The following is a 6,159-nucleotide window of genomic DNA, read 5'->3' as shown; positions in this document are numbered from 1 at the left end:
AGTAACCACTTAATTGAGCAGAAACCTGACAATGATTAAATTTACATTGCTAGTCTCTCTTTTTTCTAACATTATTCTAGAATCAAAGAAAGCCATACCTCGCTTGTTCACACCTAATGTTCCCAGACTTTCCTCCTCTTTTCCCTGCTTATTTCTATAGACTTATTTGTCCTTCAGTCTCATGGAAATGGAAATTCACTTTTCACTTTTAATCTCCTTCAGATTCATCCAAATTTGGAATTTAAATCAGTGCATGCATGCTAATTGTTAAAAGCACATCATGACATTTTATAATAGCACATATGTTCAGTATTCAATCATTGATGTTTTCTAGAGTACAATATCATAGATTATAAGGAGATGACAATTTGTGTAAAATTTCTCGTAGCAATTCCAATTTTTTGTATTTTATGGCTTACCAAGATGAGGAAAATTGATGGACCAAATATTAACCTTTTGTTTGGGGTATTGAACCTCTTTCTATAAATCCACTTAATATTCCCTTTCATTCTTTGTATATGTGTGTGTTTGTGTGTATGTGTCTGTGTGCAGAGTTTTCAACTGTTGTGGGTATGTACAAATGTGTTCACAAGTGGTTGTTCTCGTTTGTAAACACACATATAGAGGCTAGAGGTCGATCATTGGATTGGTGTCTTTCATCTCCAATATTAACCACTCATTAGATTAGAGTTTATAAATCAATATGAATTTTATCAATTGGACATTACTGACATGTCAAAATGCTCCTATTTTGCACATATTCATCACCAGTGTTGGAACTCTAGATATCTACTGATATTCAATGCTTCTTATTTGGATATAAGAGATCCAAATTTAGAGTGTCTTACCTGTTTTTCCAACCTCTATTTTCTTCTGCTTTGCTATTTTGGATAGAAGCCAGGGACTAAAATATACTAAGTTAGAACTGGGTTACTAAACTATATCAGCTGCCCCCTCTTATACCTCTTGTTGATCATGAAATCATTTGTGCAGTGCCTTTCCTATGGCCACAGGGAAATCTTATTAGACATAGAGCAAGAATAGTTCAAAATACTCAGTTTTACTCAATAAAATATACACAATATGATAGTAAGTGGATACAAGATACTTCCATATGATAAATTATTTTTGATAGACCCCCCAAAAATAATATTTCTAGGTCATAAAGCAATTCTCTATTAATTATATTAGAAATTCCCTTAATTATTTGCCAGTTTCTCTGAGGGGTCATGAAAAAAAGACTATGATCTCAGATTGTATGCCAATATGAAACTAAAGATTTGCCTTCAAGTCCTGATTTTTGGATCACCAATTTATTGGACTCCTGTGCAGGCATTTGAGTGACCTGAAAAGAACTAGATTACAAATATGGCCTTCACATAATGTAAAAGTATCTGAGCATTGTGGACATGTAGTCCCCTTAGTTAACCTCTTAACAAATATGGATCTTATCATCTTTTAAATACATGGAGGAGGAATATGTAGCTGTAATGTAGAGAACAGTTTAATGGACTTCAGTGTACCTCAAACTCAGAGATAGACACTACCTCAGAGTAAATGGTTGGGAAAAAGTTTTCTAATTAAATGGACCAAAGAAACCAGCAATGATGATTTCAAACAATATTGATTTCAAACTAAAATCAATCAGAAGAAATGGAGAAGGACACTTCATACTCATAACAGGAACAATTTATCAGCAGGAAGTCTCAATCCTGAATATCTATGCCCCTAATATAAAACACACACACACACACACACACACACACACACACACACACACACACACAAAATAAACATTGCTAGAACTCAAAGCATACATCAAACTCCCCACTTTAATTGTAGGAGCTTTCAACACTCTTCTCTCACCAATGGAGAGGTCAACCAGACAGAGGATTAACAGGAAAATAAAAGAACTAACAGATGCAATGAAACAAATGGACTTAACAGACAGCTATAGAACATTCCACCCAAACAGAAAAGAATATACCTTCTTCTCAGCATCTCATGGAACCTTCTCAAAAATTGATTACATAATTGGTAACAAAGCAAACATCTATAGATACAAAGAAATTGTGGTAACCACCTGTGTACTATCAGATCACCATTGATTAAGGTTAGAATTCAACAACAATTCTACCCCTAGAAAGCCTACAAAATCATGGAAACTGAACATTCAACTACTGAACCACCACTGGGTCAAGGAAGAAATAAAGAAAGAAATTAAAGTCTTCCTTGAATTCAATGAAAATAAAGAGACAACATACCCAAACCTATGGGACACGATGAAAGCAGTGCTAGGAGGAAAGGTCATAGCGCTAAGTGCACACATAAAAAAAAAGAAAAAAAAAAAACGGAGAAAGCTCACATCACAGACTTAACAGCACACCTGGAAGCTCTAGAAAAAAAAAACGGATTCATCTAGAAGGATAAAAAGACTGGAAATAATCAAAATGAGGGCTGAAATCAACAAAATAGAAACACAGAAAACAATCCAAAGAATCAATGAAAAAAAGAGCTGGTTCTTAGAGAAAATAAACAAGATTGACAAACACTTATCCAAACTAATCAAATGGCAGAAAGAGAACATGCAAATTAATGAGATCAGAAATGAAAATGGGGACATAACCACAGACACAGAGGAAATTCAGAGAATCATTAGATCTTACTACAAAAGCCCTTATGCCACAAAATTTGAAAATTTGAAAGAAATGGGCATTTTTTAGATAAGTACCATATACCAAAATTAAATCAAGACCATATGAACAATTTAAATATACCTGTAAGTCAAGAATAATTAGAAGCTGTAATCAGAAACCTCCCTACCAAAGAAAGCCCAGGAACAGATGGTTTCAATACAGAATTCTACCAGAACTTCCAAGAAGTGCTAATACCTATAGTCCTTAAAGTGTTTCACAAAATAGAAACAGAAGAGTCATTGCCAGACTACTTTTAAGAAGCTATAGTTACCCTGATACCAAAACTACACAGAGACTAAACCAAGAAAGGGAATTAAAAAAACAATCTCACTCATAAACTTTGATGCAAAATTCTCAATAAAATACTGGCAAACCGAATCCAAGAATATCCAAAAAATTATCCATTATTATCAAGTAGGCTTCATCACAGAGAGGCAGGGCTGGTTCAACATATGAAAATCCATCAATATAATCCATCATATAAATAAACTGAAAGAAAAAAAACATATGACCATTTCATTAGATGCTGAAAAAAAAAAGAATTTGACAAAATTCAAAGCCCCTTTATGATAAAGGTTTTGGTGAGATCAGGGATACAAGGTTCATACCTAAATATAATTAAAGCAAAATACAGCAAGCCAACAGCTAATATCAAATTAAATGGAAAGAAACTTAAAACCATTCCACTAAAATCAAAAACAAGACAAGTCTGTCCACTATTGAAGTTCTAGCAATAGGAATAGCAAAAAACAACATAAGGAGATATAGTTCTATTCCAATAAAAAAAAATCAAAGATAGCTTTGGAGATGGAATGTGGCTCTCTCTTTACCTAAACAAAAACATGTTATTAAAGTAAAATTCCATGTCTCTGTCTCATGTCAGAAAAGCATATGGGAAAGAAGAAAAAAAGTTATTTAAGCACTATTATGTTGTCAATAAGCTAATAATGCTTTGCTTTATATTTACTCTTTACAGCTTTTCTTAAGGTATGCTTTTTGTAATTGAAACGTAGTAAGATTTTATCATGATATTAATAGTCATATAGAGTAATAAATAATTTCAGAGAAAGGCTTCAGTTAAGCTTCTTGTACATGATTTGGGATTGAGTCTCTATTCCTCTTCAGCCATGAATGCTAAGCAGCTCTAACAGTGACCTTTGAAAATAAAAAAAAAAAAAAGGAGGATAGGGTTCCATACCTGTTATTTCCTCGAGGACTATGGTAGCACAACCAAGGTTAAAAATACCACCTAAAGATTGTTTTTGAATTACAAACTGCTCTTAACAATTTTGAAGTGGCTAGGTGTGATGACTCAGCCTAACAGACTACACTAGCCAGGACTTGAGACAAGCACTGCACTTTCCATTACACAAACTAGACAAAATATGATACAGCTACCCATTCAGTGCTTGATAATCAACCTAAGTTTTTCTTTTCAGGATCCCCTAAAGATACCATTGAACTTAGACACCAGGAGGCAAATTTAAGAACATGGTGCCTTTTGTGTTCATAGCAGCATTATTTGAAATAATAAGAACATGGAAACAACCCGAATGCCCCTCAACTGAAGGACAGATAAAGAAAATGTGGTACATTGACTCAGTGGAGTACTTACTACTCAGTGGTAAAATAAAATGATTTCTTGAAATTGGCATGCAAATGGATGGTACTAGAAAACAAAGTTATGAGTGAGGTTACTCAGACCCAGAAAGATGAACATGGTATGTTCTCACTCATAAGTGTGTACTAGCTGTAAAGCAAAGGATGACAAGCCTAAAGTCCATGACCCTAGAGAAGCTATGTGACAAGGTTAACCCTAAGAGTAAACATATATAGATCCACCTGGAAATGGGAAATAGACAAGATCTCCTTAAAATTTTGGAACATGGTATGGGGGGTATAAGAGGGTCAAAAGGGAAGAGTATGGGAAAAGGGGAGCGGTGAAGAGAACTTGAGTTAATGGGATAGTTGAGATGGAGGGACGACAGAGATCAAGAGCAAGGAGAGAGAGATTTTAACTGAGCATGCCTCTGTCATGCTGGCATGAAACATGACACTACAGAAATTCTAAGGAATCCACAATGATGACCCCAGCTAAGACCCTAAGCAATAGAGGAAGGGTGCCTGATGTGGTCTTGCCCTATAGTCAGATTGATGAATATCATAAATGTAACAATAAAAACTTCTTCCAGCAACTGATGGAAACCAAATCAGAGACCTGCAGCAGAGTGTTGGCTAAGCTCCCAAAGTCCAGTTGAAGAGTGAGAGGAGTGATGATATGAACAAAGAGATCAAGACCACAATTGGGACATCTACTGCAACAGTTTACCTGAGCTGATGGATGCTTACCAACTCCAGTCAGACAGGAAAAGAACCAGCATATGACCAAACTGAACCATCTGGATGTGAGAGACAGTTGTATGGATGGGGCACAATGTGGGGCCACTGTGAGTGTCACCAGAATTTACCCCTACTTCTTGTACTGTCTTTTTGGGAACCTATTCTTTTTGGAAGGATACCTTACTCAGCTTAGATATAGTATGAAGAGCCTTGATCTTCTCCAAAGCAATATGTCTTACCCTCTCTCAGTAGTTGATATCCAGTTATGACAGCACCATTTGTTAAATATGCTTTCTTTTTTCCATTGCAGGTGTTCAAAGATGTGTGAATTAATATCTGGGTCTTCTATTCAGTTCCATTGGTCATCTCTGTTCTTATGCCAATTCTAGGCTGTTTTCAGTACTATAGCTCTATAGTAGGATTTTAAATCAGAGATTGTGATGCCTCTAGAAGTTTTTTTTTTTCCAGGATTGTATTGTCTTTCCTGAGTTTCTTGATTTTCAACATAAAATTGATTATTGTTCTTTTGTAGTCTGTGAAATATTTTGCTGGTAGTTTGATGGGCATTGCACTGAATCTGTGCATTGCTTTTGTTATGATTGATATTTTTACTATGCTAATTCTACCTACCCAAACACATGGGAGATCGTTTCATTTTCTGGCCTCTTCTTCAATTTCTTACTTTAAAGATTTAAAATACTTGGTATACAAGTCTTCTACTTGTTTGGTTAGATTAACCCAATATATTTTATGTTATTTTTGGCTATTGTGAAGAGTGATGTTTCTCTGACTTGCTTCTCAGCCCATTTATCATCTGTTTAAAGGAGGGCTACTAATTTTGTAGTTAATCTTGTATCCTGCTACATTATTGAAGTTGTGTTTATGAGTAGTAGAAATTCCTTGGTAGAAGTTTTGGGGTCTATTATGTAAATTATAATATCATCAGCAAATATTGAGAATTTGATTTATTCTTTTCTGATTTGAATCCCCTTGATCTCCTTTTGTTGTCTTATTGCTCTAGTTAGACCCTCAAATACTATAATGAATAGATATAGAGAGAGTAGAAAACCTTGACTTGTTCCGGATTTCAATGGGATCACTTTGAGTTTATCTTTATTTAGTT

The sequence above is a fragment of the Alexandromys fortis genome, unplaced genomic scaffold (assembly GCF_014885135.2).
Source record: "Alexandromys fortis isolate MF-2015 unplaced genomic scaffold, M_Fortis_MF-2015_v1.1 scaffold_485, whole genome shotgun sequence".
NCBI lineage: Eukaryota > Metazoa > Chordata > Mammalia > Rodentia > Cricetidae > Alexandromys > Alexandromys fortis.
The sequence above is the reverse complement of the archived record's forward strand: the minus strand, read 5'-3'. Positions refer to the sequence as shown.